At 46.9% G+C, this 25,733-nt stretch overlaps 1 protein-coding gene and 1 non-coding gene across 2 annotated transcripts in view; both read left to right on the forward strand.

Moving 5' to 3' along the window:
- Positions 1–25,733, forward strand: part of LOC124591504 (ATP-binding cassette subfamily C member 4-like) — a 257,017-nt gene that overhangs the window by 57,338 nt on the left and 173,946 nt on the right. The window lies entirely within an intron of this gene.
- On the forward strand, positions 2,697–2,771 carry Trnat-ugu. The gene has a single exon. It is a non-coding gene; the product is annotated as a tRNA-Thr (tRNA).

A 25,733-nucleotide genomic window follows, 5' to 3' on the forward strand; every position in this document is an offset into this window, starting at 1 on the left:
ATTAATCTCTCATTTCTTTCACATAAGAGTTCCAGAATATCGAGGTCACACTCTGAGGTAACTTTACGCAACATCCTGGCAACCTTGCTGGTGGAGGCGTCGCCAGCATCCTGTGTCCTTGACGTCACGCCCTCACAGTTCCTGTGCCTGTGTGTATCTCCTTGGCCATAGCTTGCCGATAAGACGGGATGGTGGCGGCAATAATCGACGATAGCTACAATGCTTGCGTTCGGTCATTGTGACATGTACACTTGCCGTTACAGACGGTAACCACATTTGCACGTGATTGGACCTAACATAGCCGTCACTACTCGTTGTTGCTTCTTTCGCCACATAAACTTCCATAAACACAGCAAGCAGTGCGAAACGCATGCCGGAGAGTCAGCAGCAGTGCGTGGTACCTCTAACTCCTTAACATTGCATTGCAACCATTTCCCAAAGCATTGTTGTTCGGAGACACGGGTATCCAGGTTTCAGAACTAGTAAGACTGCGTCCAAACTGCAGCCACTTAATGGAAGCTAAAGATACGAACCTTCGCACAATTCACTAAATGTCAGATGTTTCGGACGTCTAACTATAAGCAGTTCTTTCCGTATATATTATATTCAGTTTGAAGAATGCGAGATTAGCTTCCTTAATTGGGAGCAATGTATCAATAGGAATCACTAACAGAATCGCCACACTCCAGTATTCTGCTTAAATCTATCTGCAGTTTGGTGTTGGTCATCGGACACCACAACAGATATTTAATTACTGAATGTAATGAAATTTTGCTTGTTTTCGTGGCAAGTGGCGTTCCTCGACAGCTGTTACCTGAGCGAAGGAATGAGACAGGGCGCTCTGGTAGTAAACGCGGTTGTATTTGAAACGACCAGACTTCTATTTAGATTAAATATGTTGTTCCTTCCATTAGAGTACGGAGATTGTCCCCGTGAATGTGGCTATGTGCCAGAAACACAAAATACAGAATACATATTTGAAACAGGACCTGATACGCTTAGAAATAATGTCCATTCCACAGTTTCTTTGGTGAAGTACCATTCGCCACGTTGGCCAAATAAGACTGAATAAATTTGTATTTACAAATTAATACAATAACTGTCCTAAATATGTAATTGTACGAAATACATATAGTAATATCTATGATTTGAAAATCGTCAACATCATTTTCACTTTGCACTCACCTCAAATGCACAGAAATTAATATTTCATGGAACTCAAAATTAAGCAATATTAATAGTTCAGCCTTATTAAGGAATTCGTTGATGGCGTAAGATTTCGCTGACAACAAATAATTCACTGTTCTCTTTCAATAGGTAGACTTCGACGGCTACTGGAAAATTGTTGATATTGTTTGCTCCTGAAAATCTGACACCTTCTTGGGAAAATGTAATTACGAACGGTTCAGAAAACGTTAAACTGTCTACGAATGTAAGCGCGAGAAGTTCAAAAGCGTTTCCGTAGATACATCACTATAACATGTATAATGGAATTCGTTGCCACGACAGCCCGTACGCTCAAGGTACCGTGCAGTACTCGCTATCTGTCGAACTTTTCCTTCGTACAAAATATTCCGTTTGCGTCCCGGCAACATCTCATTTCTTTGTTTCTACGCCCCGCTGATGCCTGATCCCGACAAAGTTGACAATGAATGCATCTTTGTGTATGGAGATACATCCAAGTCTGTTGGTGTACTACACCATTCTCCGTCTTAATCATTCAACCTATTAGACCGACTTCGTACAGAAATAACGGTACTGACTTCTCTATACAAAGGCAGCAAAATGGAAACGTAGAGGGCAGAGCGTGGGTAGAATCTCTCCCCATGTTCTTAGGCCATTCGAAGGGAGAGGGACGAGAAATGATAGTGTCAGAATTTGTCAAGAAGACTTAATGTCAGCGCTTGAAGACAGCGAAACAGTTTATTATGTCATTACGATAAGAACACTCTGATGAATTAAAGCTTTAGGAACACCTACTTCTTCAGTGTTTTGGGTCACTTCTGGAATGCAGTACAGCACCGATTCGTCTTGGAATGGATTAGACACACCTTTCTTAGGTCTCCGGACGTGTGTTGCAAGATACCCCTACGCCCTGGTCACGGAATCGTCACATACACTGACTGAAAATAAAAAAATAAAACAACGCAATACCAAGGAAGGAGTTGTGCAACATAAACGAAAATTGGTAGTTGTGTTTCTACATCTGAACGATGATGTCTAGCCAAACTTCGCGCCAGTCGCGTAAGAGTGGCGCCACGATGAAGATCAAATAAGGTTTTGCTTTAAATACTCGTTGTAACGGTCGTGAGTGTTACTTATATTTGAGACTCGACGTAGTGATTGATAGTCAAGAATATATGTGACGGTAGTGTCTGTTCCCGAAAGAAGTTACCGTAGATGACCACGCAGCTTTGCTAGAAATGAAATAATTAAATGGACACCCTAGCTGCAAACAGGCGTTGCTGAACTTCATTCGGGGCATGTTGAAAATGTGTGCCCTGACCGGGACTCGAACCCGGGATCTCCTGCTTACATGGCTGACGCTCTATCCATCTGAGCCACTGAGGGCACAGAGGATAGTGCGCCTACATCTATTAGGCGCACTACGAATGTAGTCGTGTGGACATGTTGGGAATGTGGGTCTCACGGGGAGCGTGCGAGGGATAAATCCCTGCAGGCACACTATCCTCTGTGCCCTCGGTGGCTCAGATGGATAGAGCGTCTGCCATGTAAGCAGGAGATCCCGGGTTCGAGTCCCGGTTGGGGCACACATTTTCAACATGTCCCGAATGAAGTAGATCAACGCCTGTTTGCAGCTAGGGTGTCCATTTATCATTTCATAGTCAAGAATGGCTCTAAAACGACAAAGACGCCATTTATCAACACCTCACTGAGTTTGAACGAGGTCGTGTAATGGGGCTACCAGAAGCTGGATGTTCCTTCTGTGATACTGCAGAAGGACTTGGCAGGAATGTAGTCACTGTACATGATTGCTGGTAACGGTGGCACGAGAATGTACGGTCGCAAAACTAACAGGCTCTAGGCGGCCACGTGGCTCTACCGATAGGGAAGACCATCGTGTTCTGCATATGGCTCTGGCGCACCGTACAGCAATTTGAGCAGCAGTTGGCCACCACAGTGACACAACGAACCGTTACAAGTTGGTTACTTAAAGGACGGCTCAGAGCCAGACGCCGTGTAGCGTGCATCCCACTGACCTCAAATCACAGCCATCTGCGACTTCTGTGCCATCAGGCGAGGTCAGGGTGGAGGTCTGTTGTGTTTTGTGATGAAAGCTGGTGGTTCTGCCTCGGTTACAGTGATGGCCGTGCGTTGACAGGGAGGAAACGAGTCACAGGCCTGCAGCCAACCTGCCTCCGTGCTTGAGCTGCTGGTGGACCTACACCTGGAGTCATGGTCTAGGGTACGATTTCGTATGACAGTACCAGTACTCTTGTGGTTACTCCACACTGCCTGACAGCAAATTTGAACGGCCATCTGGTGACTGGACCTGTTGTGCCGCTATTCCGGGGTGTGTTTTCCAGCAGGATAACTCTCGCTCACACATCGCTACTGAAACCACACATGCTGTACCGTGTGTCAACACGCTGCCTTGGCCTGCTCGATGACCAGATCGGTGTGCAATCGAGCACATGGGACACCATCGGACGACAAACCCAGTGCCATCCACAAACACCGCTATGTGCAGTAGTAATGGCACTCCATCCCACACACTGGTAGCCGGCGCCTGTTTAACACAACGCATGCTCGTCTGATGTTTGCATTCAACATTCTGGCGGCTACACCGGTTGTTAATGTACAAGAATTTCACATTTGAAATGCCTTATCTCGCGCTTACTTTAACCTGTGCTCTTCCAATGCTAATCTCGTACATGTGTACCTACACAGGTGCATTCCCGAAATTTTATTACGATACATTATGTTTTGGTACTGTGATTTTTCCCCGTCAGTATTACGGACTGGTAGTTTGCTGGTGCAGGTCTGGGGCCCCGTAGCATTCCTGATGTGCTCGATTGCGTTCAGATCAAGCGAATTTGGAGGCCAACTCGTCAATGTGAGCTAATCATCACGTTCTTCAAACAACTGGAGCACGATTTTGGCTTAGTAACATGGACAGTTACGCTGCTGGAAGATGGCACAACCATGTCCCGCTCACGTAGTTGCCAGCTGTTACGGTGCCTTGGTTAACAACAGGTCCCCTGGAAGCCCAGCTGAATACTCTCCTTCCCCCCCCACCCCCCCCCCCCCCCCACCCGCCGCACAAGCATAATACTGCCTCACTGATCTGACGCGGTGCGTTTTCGAACAGCTTCTCACTTGGTCTCAGTTGGAGTGGGAGTATGTAACAACTTAAACTCGTGTTAGGATATGTCAAGTTGCTATCTGAAAAATGTACAAAACTTATTTTGATATCGAAGTACGAAAACCATTGTACGGCAACAGAACTGGGTTAAAATTAAATTTTGAACGGAAGTATGTGAAGCTCACGCTATACGATGCGATATCCAGACTAGCTAATACATTAAATAATTCGCCTGCGAGAAAACAATACAATGAAATTTATATATGCTCTTCTAGTGCAAAAGAAATGATTCCGATTAAAATTTTGGCCCTGAATATTCTTAATCCTTATCTTTAGTCACGCAAACAGTCACTATACGAGAACTGTCATTGATATTACGCAGAAAACGAACATAAAAATTAACGCATCTACGTGATAAAACAGCTTGAAAAAGCACAAGATAGCACTTTCCTGAAAACTTCTACTGACATTATCAGAACTGATCCTGATATTTTCACAAATACACTCTGACAATCACTGTGTCCTACAATGGACATGAATTTAGATGGTAATCAAATTTATTGGCATACCTATGCGCACGGAACGCTCGGCTGTTCTGCAATCCGTTACTATGAAGACAGTCACGAGACGGTAAAAAACCAAATTTCATTTACCATTTTGTGATGTGCTGTGCAAGACTATCTTACAAATTATCACAAAATGCTCCACAGTGAAGAACTCGCTATGTGCAATGCGAGTAAGCGAACACAATCGTGAAAGGAAATGAACATGGGGAAGTAATCTTAACGAGAGACAATGAGAACCAAGAAGTTTTCATAAGTAGACTAGTTAGCAAAATATTTCTCAATTTTCCTGTTTACAATTATTTTCTTTGACACGTTTCAATTATGAGACAAACAGATGTGTTGCAGTATAATATTTCTACAGTAAAGTTCAAATATAGCCAATGTTCTAACAATGACATCACACAATTATATATATATATATATATATATATATATATATACTGATTCACCTTAAAATTTCCTCTTTTTACGTATTTATATTGCTATCTTGTTTTCTTTCCCGCAAAACATATTAGTACAAAATCCCTCTTAAACTTTGCTGTTGCTGCACTCAGGCCGGCTTCCATCCTTTACAGAGTACGTTGCCAGACTGACTCTCTCTCTCTCTCTCTCTCTCTCTCTCTCTCTCTCTCTCACACACACACACACACACACACACACACACACACACACAGCTACTCTGGTTTAGCTTAACATCTTTGGTCTCAGAATATGATTATATCGATACTGTAGATGTGGAGTACGTTTATCAGATTCGCAACTTCACTCACAGTTAGGCCAAAACTTCTTGAAAATTGAGATGGCAAAGCGGACAGTAATTGGGTGAACACGTACGGTTTGTCTGTGCGGACGGCCATGTTAACAAGCGTGATGAGGCGTGTACATCGAACACGTTGTAAGCCAGTCGCGGTTCCACCGCCCTCCATTCACACTCCGCAGTTGCTCACAACAGCTGGCGAACAGGCAACCAGCTTCGCCGTTCCCGAGATGCTCGTCTCCAGCGCCGAGCCACGGCAATCTGCCCTTTAGGGAAGTCGCTTATGTAAGTGGATTTCCGATTTGCAACGAGTGTCGTCGAAAAAAATGATCCTCCATTTCTGTGCTCGCTTATATACTCACCGCGTCACGTGCTAGCTTTTGCACCAGACGGTAAACAGTCTCGCGGTGGGCACTGGTCATAATATTCTGGCTCACCCGTTTGGGCCCAAACATTGGTTTCGGCTTTGTCGAATACTTTGGAGACCGGCAACTTGGAAGAATATTGGGCCTAGGAAAGCGGCCATTTATGTCTATTTTCAATGCATTACTGGCTCATTTGTAGTTGATGTATTTTCAGAGCAATACATACAAAAAAGGCCAAGTTTAAAGATAAATTTTCATGTTCACTTCATTTATTTGATGGATTATAAAAATTTAAAAATGTGAGAGGTTAGTTATTGAGCAATTTCTTCTTTCTTGAACTTGGAAAATTTATTGACCTCTGAAGAAACATTACGAATCTGTAGTAGAATTGTAGAGAACTTCGAAAGGTATCGTGTAATACGTATGAAATTACATCAGTGCGATCATACTGGCTCGGCCATTCGGGACAGTAACTGTTGGGTTCTCTAATATTACTTTCCAAATAATTCCAGAAACTCACAACACGAGGCAGCACCAGTCAAGGGGCACGTCGCGAGTCCTCAGTACATTGTCGTCACACGAAATGAGTCCAGTTTTCGAGCGATTGGCTCGCGCGTCGGGAAAGTCGTGGGCACAGTGTTTAATACGAAGTTGGTGTCCCAAATATCAAACTGCTTCCGTAGTTTCACTGGCGGCGCGTCTCCTTCGCTGAGTTCAGTTGATCCTGTCGGCTGGCAGGCGGTGGGCGGCCGTGTTGTGCCAAGGACGCGTGTCCGACGCCCGGGCTGGCGACGCACCCGGCAGGTCGGCACGCGTCACTGATTTCCGGCCTCCGCCTGCACCTTTTGAATTACTTTTCCAACCATTAAAATTGCGACACGATGAAGAAGGCATGCAACAAACATCAAATGAGTGTCCGGTGTACTGCATTCTTGGATATGTCATTTCTGCGCCCCAGGGCATTCACGGGACCTTTTCGAGGACGTGCGTCACTTGCATGGGGCCCCAAGCGATTGCAGTTCCTCCTTTCCTGTGCTGCAAACTGTGTCACCTTACGTTTTCTAGGACAGACGCCATGCAGGCAAACCAGCTCGCTCTTACTTTTACACCACGTACTTCGGTTACGTCACGCTCGGTCCCCACATTTGACCTCCACCATTTCAGACAATTTCTGCTGAAGTATGGACCGTGCGGCAGGTCTCCAAGTACCAGGCACGGTAGCCAGTCCGTGTGTGGCGGCGTACGGCGGCAGCCCCTCTGGCTACGCAGGGAATGCACTATTCGTATCCGAACTCTTACCTCCCCACCCATGAAGGAGAGCAGCTTGCTGTCTGTTTCGCGGCACCGAGACTACGGACAGTAGCCGTCAAGCCACGGTGGCCGTTACTCTGGCTGGGCAGTCATGAAAGACTTGTCAGCCGGTGGCCGCGAGCCCCAGTCACTGACTTCAGACTGACTGCAATTCTTCACTGCACATCCTTACGACCGTAGCATTTTCCCCTCCTTGGCCTCGCCACGGGAGGAAAGCAAAACCAAGCAAAGTGCAGAAAACCAACCGAACTTCAGAAACTTACTCCTCGGTCGCACTTGGACAGCTAAAGGGTCCTATATACGTAATTGATCAATGCTCCAGGCAGAGAATGTTCAGAATTATTTGGAGAAATCTTTCTTAGTAAACTTCCAAGTGTGTGCCTGGAACGGAAATCCTATCTTGCGTAGCGTCTTTCTCTTGAACAGGGAGGAAGAAGAAGAAGAAGAAGAAGAAGTTAGTCGTGTACTTGTTAAACACCCTGTAAAAGCTTGAACATCGTCCCGCTTTTATAAGTTCTCCACGATTTAATGGTGCAAACGGATGAACTACACGAACACTTTAGCTCAGCGGTCCACTTTGCACATTGCACATTGCGTACATAGAGGTTCAACAGACAGAAAGGTTGAGTGCAGAACAATCATTTTCATCTTTTTTGAGGATGACTCGGCTTCCTGAGGAAGTGAAAAACATGGATTACCGTTGTGACATGAAGCCATATTTCCATCTCGATGTGGTGCTTTAACAGCGCTTAGGGCACATGTATCCCAGTGTAGATATATATCGATTTGTGCAATATCCTCCCCCCCCCCCCCCCCCCCCAGTTAATGAAATCTTACTGTCGAAACGTACCCTCTCGATTTCAGTATAATACCTTAATTAAGGAAACTAAAATCGAGGAACATAGTCTGATAGCCTCTAATATTTTTGAAATTCGGAAAATGTGCCATCTTTTATATCCTGACTTTTGCCACTACTATGGACAGCTCATCAGCTATTCGCTCTCTCCAATCCGACTTAAACCTCTGATAGCTGTGCAAGTAACTTTGATCATTAGGGGGTCCCTTCCCTCTTGTGGTTCCTGCATCACCACCTTTGGGAACCTCGACACCCCGCATTCGGTCCGAGCAGCAGCATTCTCCCCTGTCTGCCGACGATAAGGCTCCTTTTTGGAAACCCTCCCCTGTAAACCAGCTACCCGACACCCGCCAGTGGCTGAAGGAGCCAGACTGCAGGTCCCAGGTTGCCTGCTCCTCTTCAGTTCCTATCTGCACGCAGGTAGTCCCTAGTCCCCACCGTTCAGAGTAGTTGAAAAGACGGAAAAATCCAGAGGCTACTCTGCTGACCTCTCTCCCCTCACGTCATCGAGCCCCAAACTGATGTTCCTTCCACTCTCACTGGTGGTGATGCTCCTGGATTGTGACCTAGTCACAACTGCTTCATGCCCAACCTGGACACCCTCAACTTGATGATCCAAAGGAACAGCAATGGATATTACTGTCACCTGCCAGAACTATAAATCAAATTCCTCTTGTTATGTGATCTGTGTTGCACTCAGTGAAACACATTTCATTAATCACCATTCCCCATCTTCTAGAGCTAAATGTGCATTCTGTTAGAACCATACTGTACGCAAGAAAGCATCTCGTTTGCACAGGTATTAATCACTGGGTTCCCGTCCGTACCATGTTCGAAGCACGAGCGGTCACCATTCGTAACATCTATTTACTTTTAAGCAGGACACTTATTCACTTTGCGGTAACCAACCTCCCCCCCCCCCCCTCCCCCCGCGCCCTTCTTCTTGGGGATCAATGCACACCGCCTTCTGTAGGGAAATACCATATTGCCTGGTCGAGGCCTTCTGATGGACCAACGGGCCAAGTGCTTTCTGATACTCTCTCTCTCTCTCTCTCTCTCTCTCTCTCTCTCTCTCTCTCTCTCTCTCTCTCTCTCTGACGGTACTCCTACCCACTTTGGTGCTACCCACGAGACCATATCGGTTATCAGTTACGACCGTACAGTGTCTTTCCTAAATCTCGTGGCTTTGCTGCAGTGGTCGCTACATGACAATCTTCGTGACAGTGATCACTTTCCATTGATTTCGTAACTTCATTGTGTCTTGTATGAAAAAATTGAGAGGAGCGAAGATTACAATAAACTTTCTAGGTTACTTAGCTTTTCGTGTAGAGTTGGCTGCAGTTCTTCTTGTCTACGTGTCTGATTCTTCAAGCTGAAATTTTCACATTTTAGGTCCTCATGGCTTGCATTTGCCCTAATAGTGTTCCAAGGAGCCATGCCAAAGGCCTCTGTTTCCAGTTCCCTCGTGTGAAATCGGAAGTCGTGCTTATATGATACTGTGGTTCATCGTGACCCATAATTGTTGTTGTGCAGTTTAGATTGTTGGGACTGCTGCCCAGTGTTCAACTAAAGAACAGCTGAATGCAAGAGCTTAAGATTGTTCATTTCTTGCTCACACTATTTATGGCGCTGGTTGCGTTGCTCCACTACATATTTGCTGGGGCCTGGCTTCGTCTCGATTGGACTTTGGCTGCCAGGTTTATGGCTCAGTGGCTCTTTGGAATTTGAAAGTTGTGGACCTAACATACGTGTCATTGTCGAGTACGACTGGCCCCTGGCGCCTTCTCGGCTAGCCCTGTTCAGTCTTCTCTCTGAAGCGGGTGCCTTAAGTCTAAAAGTTCCATTGGTGCCAGTTGTTGCTCATTTATCCAATCACGACATGAAGATTCACTATCAAATTCTTATTTGATACAGGGAGCGCAGACTCCCTCACACTTGACCGCAGGTGGTACTGCAAGCGAGAATGCGCCTTGAGACCCTCTTCCAGGATCTCTGCCTACCCCAGTCTCACAGAATTTGCTGCCTTCATAATTCTTCACACCCCACCTTTGTTAATAATCAGGCATGAATTGGAACCGATCTATTTCATAGACCTAAAGTTTGTCGCCTTCGTATCAGGATGCAACAGTCAGCTAAAGTGATGGCTCTGAAACCATTGGTAGGACGAGATATGCTTTCACATCTCCCACCAGCCAGGAACGTGTAGTGTTTCAACAGCAGAGCTGAGATCATTAACTGAGCCACAAAGATTAATAAACAGAACACGGTCACCGCATTTTAATTTGTAGAGCCTGAGTGATCAGTCTCCAGGCTATTGATGTTACTCTTGTCACTATGATACCTGCTGTTCACGATCTTTTCTCTGACCTTAGTTGTACTACTTGCTTAGTTAGATGCCTTTCTTGTGGTCGCAAGTCATGTGGGTACCACAGGGAATGAATTGGCCCACCTCTGACTTAAGTCGCGATCACTTGCCCAGCATTCACTCAGGCCTTGGAGGATCCCAGATGGGGATTTGCACAAATAATACCTTTTCTCACTCTAAGATGCAACGTCGTATGTAGCCTCCTCATAGTTCCATCTTAAGTAATGAGCTACCCCCATCTCGTGATGATTGCAGATACTTACGGACACTTGAATTCCTCCTCCTCCTGACTCTCCACGGCAAGCATGGTCGTCCGGATTCTTAGATTGTAATATTAGCAGACGACGTAGGAACAGTTGAACTGGTTGTTAATTTCATCCATGGGACTCACGTCTGCGATAGATAGTCCCTTAACTACAAAGATTGTAAGAAACCTTTACTAATGACGCCATCAATCTCACTTCCTCCACACGTGTGTGGAATATGATGCTAACAGAGGTAGCTTCAAAATGCCCGAGGCAGGTGGAATTAGCTAACAGCTATAGCATCAAATAAAATTACAATAATAAAAACAGCCGACATAGAAAAATGACTTCTCAAGAAACTTACAGCGGCTATGGATCTATGAATACAACACAGCTGCTTCATTATTTTGCTTATTTTTAATTGCTTTTATTTGCGATTGGCCCTTTCCTGTTGCATCCTACTTTAGTTTTTAAGAGTAGCATCTTGATGAAGCCAAAACATTAAGAATTCCTTTTTTTAATGCTAGCTTGCTAGCTGCTGATGAAAGAACAGTTGTACAGGATTTTGTGCTTCCTCAGAGAGAGAGAGAGAGAGAGAGAGAGAGAGAGAGAGAGAGAGGAGGGGGGGTGGAGGGTGGGTTTCTGTTCCGATCTTCGACTAAAACGAATCTAGTTTTGGTACGGCAGTAGGAAAGACGACAGCGACACATGCTGAGCTGCGTGTTCACTCGCCTGCCCTTTCCCGACTATTTCTCGCACCATACTTTACTATCTCTGTTGATCTATTGTGGACGTGAGCCAGTGGCTGGTCAAATATTTAACAAAGAATTTCTCCAAACAGCCGTACAAATTGACAAGGTGTTTATTTTCGCTACCAGTTTCGGCAATTCACTACGCCACCTTCATGTCCCATATGCAAGGATGGCCCCAGTATCAATATCGATAATTTCTGAGATGTGCATATGGGGTCTGAAGACAGCATACTGAATTGCCGAGACTGGTAGCGAAAATAAAATAACTTCTCAATTTGCACAGCTGTTGGGAGAATTTCTTTAAGTACTTCACTATTGTCGATTCAATTGACTTACATTACGTTTTTAGGCTTCTCACTTTTAGAATCTCCATCCTAGAAGACATTAATTCCGTTACTGTCATAGCCCTTCATTATTTTGTTGGGTCAGATGCGGATGAGGGGGGAGCCTTCGTGAGCACTGTGGCGTGCAAGCCGACCCTACCCTACCCGTATAATGGAATCTCTTTGTAACTTCTCATCTCTGGCATCCACATTTATTTCAGTGCTTAGATTTTACCGCTCATACAAACTATTAAAATTCGATGAAATTACTCGGAGAGAGCACTAATTCAAACTGGACTATTTCTTGATTGAGGGATTGACGACGACGCTGTCTATTCATTTAACCCCCTCCACTCCCCAAACCAACAAATTAACATTTCGGTGTACCCTTACAAAGTAGGTTGGAGAAGCGGCATATATAGGCAGTTTCCTGTCTGACTCCTCATCAACCAGTCCAAACGGCCGAGGATAGAAACTTGAAACTCGAAGAGAGCGTTGATCTTACATCGTTCAAGAAGGAATTTTTTTCGAAATTCCACTCCTAAGGGGACGAAAAGCTTTTTGAAAATATGTCGTTATTAAGGCAATTTCGAAGTTAGAACTGCGAAAATTGATGTTTAGTTTCGCAGTCACAAACAAGTGTTTCAGCATTTTTGGAAATTCAACCACTAAGGAGCTAAATAGTGGGTGAATTTTTGAAATAAATAATCATTGGAAACCCTGAGACTCCAGCTGCCAGAATCGCTTTTTGCTCAGAACAACATTCGGAAAAGGCTATGCTTCTACGGCCCTAATTAGCCTAGAAAGTTTAGAAGGTATTGCAATTTGTGAACAACATAGAACTTCTATTACAGGAAAACAAAATCTGTGCAGATCACACAATCCGCACGAGCGAAGCAGAGCGCTGAATTAGTTCTGTGTACAGGGAAATACCACACACTTATCCAGAAATCGCACTTGCATCAGACGATAGCGTTCTGACACCACTAAGCAGGAGAAACTTCAAACAATGTGTCGAAATTTGACAGTAGCGCGATCTCGGACAGTCGGGACTGGGGTTTATCGTTCCGTGATACACGTCTCGCGTAAGTCTGGATCCCACGACTGTCGTGCGAAAATTGAATCCATGGGTTCAAGAAGGCCACACTTACATCATGCAGGCTATTTGTAGCTCTAGGATGCGAGGGACTGTACAGCCACGTCACTTACCTCGAGGCAGCAAATGGGACCCTTGCAGCAAAAGACAATAGAGGTGGACAGTGCGACGTCCGGCAGCACCACGGATTCTCAGCGGCTTCGCTCGACGCGGCAGCAGAGACAGTGGACGCACGGGAGTGTGCCCACGATTTCTTTTTGGGTGACTCGCAGCTGTGAGTTAAGCACCAAGATGGATTTATCGTTCAGCTGGAGGTCTGAACAGAGCGAACGCCGCCAGACAGCTGTCATCTTCAAACGGGCTCTGCAACCATCGTGACGGTATTGGGCGTAATTAGGGACACGAAACGATCACCAGTGGTTCTTGTAGCCTGACTTACGAAGTCCGGTAGCATTGCCCTTACTTAGAGGCGGTGTTGTTTTGGAACTAGATAACGCAAGACCTCGTGTTGCCTGTGCTGTCTTGAACCACTTGGATACGGTGTGTATTCGACTGCTGCCGTGCCAGCACATTCGGCAGATCCCACTCACTGAAAGCACCTGCTGCTAGTTTGCTGACACACTGGCACACCCCCAGTTGCCACCCATTGAGACTGATGCACGCTGGCATAGGTGAAGCAACGTCGGATGACTTACGCGTATCTGCAATCAAAGCTCAGTTCCACTCTGTGCGCAGCCGTATATACCACACTGAAGTGAAAAGTCAAGGGATAGCGATATGCACAGCTACACATGTCAGTGCTGTCACGTACACGAGGTATAAAAAGGACAGTGAGCTGGCGGAGCTCTCGTTTGTAATCAGGTGGTTCATGTGAAAAGGTTTCCAAGGTGACTACGGCGGCACGGACTTCGAAAGCGGAACGGTATTTGGAGATAGACGCATGGTACATTACATTTCGGAAATACATCAAAAAAAGGTTTTGCATCACCCTGGTTCCCAGAACTCCTGAAGATAGACGTTGACTGTGGGTATTTTATCGCAGACACGGTTCCTTTGACTGTTCAGAGATGTCAGTAAACCCGCCCAGAGATGTACACATCCATGCATGAGCAGCGCGTAATAGACGGAGGGAGTCCGACAGCCGATCAGTTCCAGTCATTCCACGAGGAAGGAGGTACACGGCTCGTGTTGACTGTAGTTCAACCGTGCCTAGACGGTCAATACTACGGTTCGATCGCGTCCGCATTGTTACTTTGTGCCACGAAGGGCTCTCAACGACGGAAGTGTCCAGGCGCCTTGGACTGAACCAAAGGCCGCGACCTACGGATTATGGCTCGGAGGAACTCTTACAAGAACGCCATCATGTTTAATAATGCTTTTCGTGCTGCCAGAAGACATCGTGTTAAGACTCAAACTGTGTGCAGTAGGCTGCTTGATGCGCAACTTCACTCCCGATGTCCATGGCGAGGTCTACCTTTGCAACCACGACGCCATGCAGTGCGCTACAGATGGGTCCAACAACATGCCGAATGGACTGCTCAGGATTGGCATCACGTTCTCTTCACCGGTGAGTGTCGCATATGCCTTCAACCAGACAATCGTCGGAGACGTGTTTGGAGGCAATCCGGTCAGGCTGAACGCCTTAGACACACTGTCCAACGAGTGCAGCTAGGTAGAGGTTCCCTGCTGTTTTGGGGCGGCGATATGTGGGGGCCGACGTAAGTAGCTGGTGGTCATGGAAGGCGCTGTAATGGGTATACGATACGTGAATGCCAATCTCCGACCGATAGTGCAACTATATCTGCAGCATGTTAGCGAGGAATTCGTCTTCATGGTCTACAATTCGCAGCTCCGTCATGCACATCTTGTGAAGAGTTCCTTCAGGATAGCGACATCGCTTGACTAGAGTAGGCAGCATACTCTCCACATATGAACCTTATCAAACATGCCGGGGATAGATTGAAAACGGCTCTGTTTATGGACGACGTGACCCACAAATCACTCTGAGGGATCTACGCCGAATCGCCGTTGAGGAGTGGGACAATCTGGACCACCAGTGCCTCGATGAACTTGTTGATGGTATGCCGCAACGAATACAGGCATGCGTCAGTGCGAGAGGACGTTCCAAGACAGTAACTCAGCGGAGGAGTGAACAGTAGACAGGGAAAATTCGAACAACGGAGAGGGAGCACGAATTTGTAGAACAGACTGCCCTTGATGTCAGAGTCCAGTATGTGTGTAGAAAGGATAACGTGAGCCCTCAATACGACAAGAAAAAGTTGAAGGTACCGGAACAAGGAATTCAGCTATCTGTGCACAGAGCAGGGAGTGTTATGCGGTGTGACCATCATTCTACACTTAAGTAATAGCGAAACAACTTCATTTTTAATGAAAAGATGCATCTTTTTCTACGGGATAAGTTTAAAAGAAGTGTGGTAGTATAACATGTCACTGTTCACGAAGCAGCTTTTCGTAAAAAAAGTGGAAATATTTTAAATTAAGCGTATGCCTAGCGGAAAGGTACATTTTCATTTTCATTTCCTTCTAACCAGATTGAAATTTGTCGGTGCCAGCAGACGTCAACATTATAATTACTTGGTTCCCAGCTAGTTCGGCGAAGTGACACCTTAAACACTGATATGTGATGCAGCAGTGTACTCCTCTTTCCAAGAAGTATGCAATTCCACTATACTAAGAATTAGGGGGTCGCCGCTGCGAGCGTGAAGGGAACCAACCTGGCTAGACAGACATTTAGGCGGTACAGATGTTTGTATCCAGAAGGTAACAATCTCGCACTACTTATGGGGCAAATACGGATGGGCTGCTTAGTCGCACTGCTGAGAGCATGGTGAGTAAGTGTCTCAAACACTGTCGAGAAAATGTTTCGTGTATGACCCGCCACCAGATTCCAGGTGAACTTAACTATGAAACATACTATCCACGTTAGTTCGGACACCTCATGTATCCATTTTTGGCGTCGCCGTACTCGCTTGAAAGACGTTAAACTATAGTGACTAAAACTGGCATCTAAAACATGCCGACGGCGGGGAAGAAAGAATGAGTCTTGAAGAACAATGTTTGCTGTAACTGCGTAACACTTCTTTAAATTGTCGAATGAACACCATTTTCCTCTGATACCAAAGCTGACAGAAAAATGTCCCACGTTCCGGTGCCACGTGTCATCCTTGCAAGCAGTTTCACACGAGGCGGGGGCTTGCGGCGTTGGAGATACATTACTCCCCGCTTACAATGCTGATTTGGCTTGTCAGGAGCATTGTAAACAATCTGAGCCCCGACTTAGTTGCCAGACGTTCGTTTGCACACGTGGATACAGAGCAACGTGTATTTAGTTTATCAACCAAGTGTGCAGGACGCACACGCTCGCTCTCTCTCTCTCTCTCTCTCTCTCTCTCTCTCTCTCGCTCACGCGCGCGCTAGTGCTGTCAGGTCGCCGGCTATCGCCAAATAATTTTCAGATGCAGTTTGTAACCGGCCTACAATAACGCTGACACCATAAAAAATCGTCTGAAATCTACAGAAAGGAAGCACTACAGAGTCTTACCCAACAGACATCCAGCTTCAGTGGGGTACGAAGTCAGTGTTCACAAAAATGCATGCCTCAAGAAATAGTCTTCTTAGAAACATATCGGAACCTAGAAATACTAATACCTTCGTCACTTTCTAACTTAATATTTATTTCTTCGCTGCCTTTGCACTTTTGTTTCCTCAGTTGAATAGAATTCCGTTTGACTTCTTTCCCCATTCAACTCAGTGTCCGCCCTGTACAGAAAAAGCGCGATTGTGGGCGCGGAAATGCCTTGTGCGTTCTGTTTGGAAACACTTCTTCTGAATCCCCCCAGGGGGTCCACAACTCTTTTGTGGATACGTGCGTGGCGAGCACGGGGCCCCGAGCCATTGCAGCCTTCTTTCTCTCCAGGGCTGCATTTCCTTTCCCTTCCTCTCATTTCCCTTCCTTGCTCCTTTCCCCTCGCCCTCTTCTCTCCCTCTCTTGGTGTCCTTGCTTATGTTGGCCCCGCTGTCCTCCTGGTTCTGTTGATTTTCCAATTCGGCTTTGTTGCATAATCATCTCCTCCTTTTGGCATTCCTTGGTCCCCCTCTGGGGCTTGACCTCCATTACAAAACTTCTCCTCCGTAGTGTGAGCCATTTGGGGAAGAGCACCTTACCTAGTGTCTCCGACGTGCGCCCTCCTAGTACATTCCACCTTTTCTTTTACGTCGTTGTCTGATGCTAGGGTGCATAGCCAGCACGGTAGCCAGCCCGTGTGGTGGGGTCGCTATGTACCCTTTTGGTTGAGCCCCCTGAACACACAGGGATCACACTTCTGATACCTGAGCTGTGACCTCCTCATGCATGCCTTGGAGTGGTTGCTCGTCATCCTGGAGCATCGGAACTCCCGGCAATGGCCGCCGTGCCAGACGGCCCTTGCTGTGGCTGGGTGGCGCCCGTGAGGAGAGCCCCTGATCGGAGTGGGTGGTATCAGGGCGGACGCTATGCAGATGAAACGCATACGGGTCCAAAACTCTGGCCGCTCTTCTGCGGCCGTCTCTCTGCGTGGTACTGATTCCTCAAGTGCTGCTTCTCTTGCCCCTTCGGCCTTCCCTTCCGTGGCTACCCCCTGGGAGGAGGGTCAGGCCCGTCGTCTAGGGGCCAAACCTTTCCCCCGTTATCTAGTTTGCACCAGGACTGATGGAGATACTTTCACCAGTGTCAAACCTTTATTCTTTGTGGAACACATTGAAGACAAGTTCGGCGAAGTGGACTCCCTGAGCAAGATGCGGTCGGGTTCGTTACTGATAAAAACTGCTTCGGCTGCCCAATCTGCGGCCCTTCGTGCCTGTACCCATCTTGGCACAATTCCCGTGTCCATTACCCCTCACCAGTCTCTAAATATGGCACAAGGTGTGATTTTTCACAGAGACCTCATCCTTCAAACTGATGAGGAACTTCGGGACAATCTCGGACGGCGGGGTGTTCACTTTGTTCGGCGTGTTCAGAAGGGTCCTAAAGATAATCGTATTGATACTGGTGCCTTTATCCTGGCCTTTGAAGGGGATACCCTTCCTGAGAAAGTTAAGATTATGGTCTATCGCTGTGATGTGAAGCCGTACATCCCACCTCCTATGCGGTGTTTTAAGTGCTTGCGTTTTGGCCACATGTCTTCTCGCTGTACCCAGGACCCTCTCTGTGGTGACTGTGGACGTCCACTCCATGAGGGGAGTCCCTGTGTTCCCCCTCCTGTATGTGTAAATTGTCATGGTAGTCATTCTCCACGTTCAGCAGATTGCCCAGTCTATAAGAAAGAAAAAAAGATACAGGAGTATAAGTCTCTTGATCGTTTAAGCTACACAGAGGCCCGTAAGAAATATGCACGATTGCACCCTGTGTCCATGACATCTAGTTACGCCTTGGTTACCTCTTCATCCCTTCCTCCCCCTTCCTTACCCCCATCCCGGACCCCTCTCCTTCCCCCCTCCCCTGCGGCTCCCACACCTTCTCCTCTGGGCGCCGCTCCCCCTCCCCAGCCGGAGAAGTGTGCCACTCCTTCGGCGCCTGCTGGTCAAGGGCGCCTCTCCCGGGATGCCCCTTCCCGGCACCTTCCAGGTCAAAGGTCTGCTGCCGCGCGGCGACCGCGAGAGCCGCGGTCTGTCGGCCCCCAGGTCGCCCGATCTCTTAACGTTCCTGATCTTGCTGCAGCTGGCTGCTTTATGCCACACAGCCCTCCTCGATCTCAGCCTGAAAAGAAGAAGAAACATAAGTCCTGGGACAAAGAGCCTCTGGTGTCACCGGAGGTCCCTTCCCCGACTTCACAACCGGATTCTGACCTGTCGTTCATGGATATCGCCCCCTCCTTGTCGGTGACGGGTGGGGACCCGGCGGTATGACTGGATTTAGCGTGTTCAGCCCTCATTTAAACCATCGTTCTGTGGGTCTCCAATGGAATTGTAATGGATACTATCGTCATCTTCCGGAATTGAAATCCCTTCTTTGGTCCTACTCTGCAGCTTGTGTGGTTCTCTAGGAATCTCATTTTACTGATGCTCACTCACCGACCCTCCGTGGGTTCCGTGTTTTCTGTCGAAATCGGGTCGGACCCTTGCGGGATTCTGGTGGCGTTTGTACGTTGGTCGGTACAGACATTGCTAGCACGTGGATTCCTCTTCAAACTACAGTGGAAGCGGTTGCTGTTAGGGTCCACTTAGACTCTGCAGTCACAGTTTGCAATCTTTATCTCCCTCCTGACAGGACTCTTACAACTGCTGCCCTTCTTCAGCAACTTCCTCCTCCCTTCCTCCTCCTCAGGGATTTTAATGCTCATCATCCTTTGTGGGGCAGTGCCTTTCCATCTAGACGAGGTCTTCTTATAGACCAGTTTATTGCAGACCACGACCTGTGCCTTCTTAATGATGGCTCCCCTACTCATTTCAGTGCCGGTCATGGTACCTTTTCCGCCATTGATCTTTCTCTTTCTTCTCCCTCTCTCCTCCCTTCATTACACTGGTCGCCACACGACGGCCTTTCTGATAGTGACCATTTCCCGTTGATTATCACGCTCCCTTCCCGCTCCCCGATGGACAGGTTACCTCGTTGGTCTTTCCACCGCGCCGATTGGCCTCTATACACTGCACAGGTCGAGTTTTCTCCCTCTTTGTCGGGTTGTATTGATGACGTCCTACGTGACGTGTGACGCGATTGTTCGCGCTGCTAGCCTTGCTGTCCCGCGCTCATCTGGACAATTTCGTCGCCGGCAAGTCCCGTGGTGGAGTACGGCCATTGCCATTGCCATCCGTGATCGCCGTCGAGCTTTGCAACACTTTAAGAGGCACCCATCCGTAGCCAGCCTTACTACCTTTAAACGCCTCCGTGCTAAAGCCCGTTATTTAATCAAACAGGGTAAGCGGATATGTTGGGAACGATTCGTTTCTTTCCTTGGTTCTACTGTCCCTCTGTCACGGGTATGGGCTACACTTCGTTCTCTCCAAGGTTGCCATCGGCAGTCCACCCTCCCAGGCCTTCACCTCCCAGATGGCATTTGTACGGAGCCATCAGTTCTTGCAGAACATCTTGCGACCCATTTTGCAGTGGCGTCAGCGTCAGCCTCCTATCCAGCTGCTTTCCTTCATCAAAAACAGCGGGCTGAAGCTCCCACCTTATGTTTCACCACTTGTGAGTCAGAATCTTACAACGAACCTTTCACTGAATGGGAATTTCTTTCTGCTCTATCTTCTTCTCATGATACGGCCCCTGGCCCAGATTCCGTTCATAACCAACTGCTTCAACATCTCAGTGCTCCACAACGGCAACATCTTCTTCGGGTGTTTAACCGTATCTGGCTACAGGGTGACTTCCCTTCTCAGTGGAGGGATAGCATTGTGGTTCCTGTCCCTAAGCCTGAGCTCCAGGTAGCTATACGGCGTGCCTCTGCATGGACCCTCTCACACGGGTTTCAATTCTCTCCTTTAAAATCGCGAGTGGTCCACTTCTGTCGCCGTACTACGATCCACCCTGATCCAGAGCTCTATCTCGCTGCACAATGATTGCCTGTGGTCCCACAGTTTCGTTTCCTGGGTCTTGTTTTCGACAACGAGCTCACTTGGCTGTCCCATATCAGACTCCTGAAGGTAGGATGTTTCCGTGAACTCAATGTCCTTCGCTTCCTTGCCCACTCCTCTTGGGGTGCGGACCGTTCCCTCCTTCTCCGTCTTTATCGTGCTCTAGTTCTGTCTCGTTTGGACTATGGTTGTCAAGTTTATGGTTCAGCTGCTCCTTCCACACTGCACGTGCTGGATCCAGTCCACCATCGTGGTATCCGTTTGGCCACCGGTGCTTACCCTACTAGCCCTGTTGATAGTCTCCTGGTTGAAGCTGGGATCCCCCCCTTTCTGTTCGACGGTCCCAGCTTCTGGTGTCTTATGCACTCACTATCCGTTCCTCTCCCACTCGTCCTTCCTATTCTATCCTGTACCCAGACCATGGACGTCGCCCACCCGACTCCCGCCCTCGGGCGGGTTTACCGGTTGGGCTGCGCCTTGCGTCTCTTTGCCGTGATTTTCAGCTTCCTTCTTTGTCCTGTCTTCCTCGCTCCCTCCCCTCCACCCCTCCTTGGTTAGTTCCTCGGCCTCGACTTCAGATGGATCTCCGCCGCTATCCGAAAGATTCCATCACCCCGGTGTTGTTCCGTTCCTTTTTCCGCCGAATTTTGTGGGAGTTTCGGGATGCTGTTGTTTTTTACACTGATGGCTATAAGTCTGCTGATTGTGTTGGTTATGCCTTCACGTCCTCTGTTGGAACGGGAAGTCATCTGCTGCCACCTACATGTGGGGTGTTTACTGCGGAATTGATGGCAATTTCCCAGGCCCTTACCTTTATTAAACAGTCCCAACACAACCGCGTTTTGTTATGCACGGACTCGATGAGTGGCCTTCTTGCTATTGACTGGTGTTTTTCGCGCCATCCCCTAGGGGCTGCCATCCGTGACCACCTCGCTCATATTCAATGTGCTGCTTGTTCCATTGACTTCCTTTGGGTCCCTGGCCTTGTGGGTATCCCGGGTAATGAGCTCGCTGATCGTTTGGCTGGGGGAGCAGTCACTTACCCCCCATTTTCTGTAGCCCCTCCTGCAGCGGATTTACGGCTTAACATCAAATCCCACTTCACACAGTCATGGGCCAATTCTTGGGAGGCTACTCCCCTGTCTCATAAACTTCGTGCAATTAAGGTGACACCAGGACCGTGGCGTTCTTCCTTTCCCATCTCCCGAAAGGACTCGACCACACTGTGTCGTCTCCGCATTGGCCATACTAGGTTGACCCATGGTTTTCTTTTGCGTGATGAGCCACCCCCACTATGTGGTTGTGGAGCCTTCCAGTCAGTAGCCCACATTTTGGTTGAATGCCCCCTTTTCTTGGCTCTGCGTGCTAAGTACAGACTCCCCCCCCCCCCCATTTTACCTTTGATGTTGGCTGACGATTCCCGGATGGTCTCTCTGGTTCTTGGTTTCCTCCGGGAGAGTGGTTTTTATTCTCAGTTTTAAGGTTTTTAATCTCTCTGGTGTTCTGGCAGGGCGGGAGTGTTTGGGTGTCTCCCACTGTAGGCAGTGTTTGGAGATTGCCGATTCACGTCGCTGACCGGAATCCTCTTTTCTTCCCCTTTTACTCTGTTTTTACCCTTTTTTTTTAAGGCTTGGTTAGTCTTTCTATTCCCATACGTACTTTCTACATTATAGCAGTTGTACCTTTTAAGTCACAGGTGGTCTTGCCTATGCTGCTTCAGCATAGTGTTGGGTTCGTTCTCTTGCCGACTTCCCTCATTTTGTTTTTTACCAATGACAACATGACTGCCTTTTTACGTTTTTTCCCTTTTTCCGTTTTATTGTTCCGACTTTACGGAGTTGTTCCATTAGCGGAATTGCGCATATTTGAAACAAGGGACTGATGACCTTTCTGTTTGGTCCCTTAAACCTCAACCAACCAACCAACTTCTTCTGACTCACGGTTCTTGCTGTTAACAGTAATGACTATTTTTACACTTGGCCCCTCGTGCTTGCATTCACTGCCTCTGGGTTGTGTGTGTGGTTGGTTTGTTTTCCCGGCAAGGCTGAAGCAGAATGGATAGGATTACTGATGAGGAGGTGGACGACATGCACCTCGTCAGTAGGTACACTGATAGCACAAAAGTAGCGGGACAATGACGCTTTACGAAGGTATTACCAGAAACAAAGGTAATGTCTTAACAAACCGAATAAGTCAGTTATATTTTGCTCTGTAACGAGTCGCCAGAGACTCAGGGTACCGCGTACAAAAATACTTACAAAACGCCTCTGAACAACCCCTGAAATTTTGTCGGTACAGTTAAAGTTCAGCCAGCGTACGTAAGTATAAAGATGTCCTTAACACGAGGGTTGGTTTGAACACTGCTGTGCTTCACTAGACACGGGTCTCTTGGAGGTGGCAACACTTCCTTCCTTCCTGTAACCTTTGATCTGGCTCACCAGCCAGCCTTAGGACGACATAAAGTTTAACGTAGATTCTGAACCCAGTGCAACTCGGCATCTTTTTGCGATAATAAATCATTCTCTGGTATCAAAGAACCATGAGTGTCATAGAACCTAGGATTGCCTGAACATGGAACGTCCTACGTTTTGTGTTGGGAAACAGAGTTGCAAGACGGCATTCCCGGCACCGTGGGTTTGATTTCGCCTGGTTGTAGCGAACATCCTTCAAAAACGGAACACCATATGAAGGCTATTTGTAGAATATGGAAGGCATGTGAACGTCAAATGTGTTAGTTTCGGACCTCATGGAGAATGGTGGACTGCAAACATACCCATTCCCAGATACGAATTCCGTTCGTAACCTACTGATGAACGATAGGCGAGATTGATCAATAAAACAAAATTTAATATACCAGCAAATTAAGAAAAGAACTAAAAGTTATTTTCGTTAGGTGTTAACTCAAAAAACTTAATTTAGTAAAAAAAGGAACGGGAAGAAAGACTGCAAAGCATCGGATGAGAAGCCAGCAGCAGATGCTACATAGAAGTGAAATTAACATCATTTGCAGGGAATAAAATCGGAATATGCACATAACTTTAAAAACTTTGGTAGTAGAAAAAAGTAGCCCCATCTAAAATATTACTGAATGTCGTTTATGTAGGTGACTATGAACCGTAAATAGATGCCCGCAATGTAAATATTTGTCTGAGAGATAGTGGTACCTGAAGATAAAATAGAATGGGGGATTGATAGAAATCTGAATTACGTGCGAACAGCAAGATATTGAGTTTATTGTGCACCTGACAATTACTAAATTTAGTGGGAGATACGAGATGTGACATAACAAAATAAGCACGTCGTTTGGTTCCTAATGTACGAAGCACCTGACATGCGCTTAGATTTGTTGAGATGCTGGATCGTCGCGCGCACACACACACACACACACACACACACACACACACACACACACACACACACACACACACACAACGATAAATGTGAACTACTAGGCGACCAGGTTTGCCTTCTCAGGTTTGTAAATTTGAACGTATGGGAAAGAAAAAGTTGATGCCACTAAGCGAAGAAACGCTTAGCATAAAGTTTATTAATTTATCAGAATAGCCGTTTCATTTGTGTGCTTAGTAATGGAATCAGGAAAAAAATGTGCCCAACGGAGTTTGTAGATCTAAAGAGACCCATTTCAATTGTACGATATAATGCTCTAATGCCTGGGAAGAAAGATCTGATTCTAGAGAGGCAAAACCACTTGAAACTTAACGTGCCATTTCCTTACGTGATATCCTACAAGCCACGGATGGCGGGCAACAGGCAGAATCCACATTCGTCTGTTTCCGGAATGCATTTGACACGGCGTCCCACTGCAGATTGTTGACGAAAGTCCGAGTATACGGGTTAAGTTCAAACATACGTGAGTGGCCCGGTGACTTTTCAAGTAATGAAAGCCAGACCGCGGTCTCGACGGCAAGTATTCGTCTGGGACAAGGGTGTCATCAGGAGAGACCCGGAAAGTGAGACAGAACCGCTATCATTTTTTTTATACGTAAATGATGGGACGGACAGGGTGGGCAGCAGTCTGCGGTTGTTTGCTGAAGATTCTGCGGTGTCGTCGTAGTCACTGCAGGAATATTCAAAATGACTTGTACAACATTTCTAGTAGGTGTGGTAAATAGCACCTTGCTCTAAATGTAGAAAAATGTAAGTTAATGCACAAGAGTTGGGAAAACTCCTGTAACGTTTGAATACAGCATTAATAAGGGCGCAGCTTGATACAGTTACTTCGATTAAATATGGAGCGTTAACGTTGCAAAGCTATATGAAATGGAATGAGTGCGTCAGCTTTCTACTAACGAAGACGAATGCTATACTTAATTTTATTGGAAGACTTTTGGAAAAGTGTAGCTCATCGATAAAGGAGACGGCGTATAGAATGCTAATTCGGCCAATTCAGGATTCCTGTTAGTGTTCGGGTTCCCCACCAAGTAAGTTCGATCAGCACGTAAGTATGACGGAGATGCTTCGCGAAATAAAATGGGAAACACAAAATGGAAGGCGACCTTCTTTCCGCAAGGCACTAGTCCGCAAATATGAGAACCGGCGTTTGACGCAGACTGCAGAAAAATTCTACTGCCGCCGAAGTACTTTCCGTGAACGGACCATGAGGATAAGATGCGACAAATCTGGCCTCCTCCAGATGCTTTTAGATAGTCGCTTTTCCTCCACCCTGTTACCGACCTCAATACAAGAGAAAATGGCTACCAGTGGTACAAGTTACCCTCAGTCACATACCATACAGTGGTTCACAGAGTATTAAGTAGATGCGTACGAAATGATTACAAAAACGGATTGGGAATAATGAAATTCGGGAATCGAGTAAGAAACACGTGGAGGGAAGAGAGAGAATACGTAGTTAGAGAATATTGTTACTGTTTTTGTATGGCGAAGATGCACAGAATATGACCGCACAGGGAATATGATGGAAGTGAAATGTAGCGCATACAAATCACTTCGAATAAAAAGAAAGGCTTATAAAACTTGGAAATTGAGAGTGCAAGATAATTTTTTTTTATTTTTTGGGGGAGGAGGGGAGGGGGAGGGGGGGAGGGTGCCAGAGTGCAGCCATGCACACTAGACAAGGTCCTGGATGTAGCTGCAAACAGGCAACAGAGCGAGCACGTGGCGCTCGAGACAAAGTTAAAACATTTTGTTAAAATTAACAAATTCTAACATTATTTAAT

The sequence above is a fragment of the Schistocerca americana genome, chromosome 2 (genome assembly GCF_021461395.2).
Source record: "Schistocerca americana isolate TAMUIC-IGC-003095 chromosome 2, iqSchAmer2.1, whole genome shotgun sequence".
NCBI lineage: Eukaryota > Metazoa > Arthropoda > Insecta > Orthoptera > Acrididae > Schistocerca > Schistocerca americana.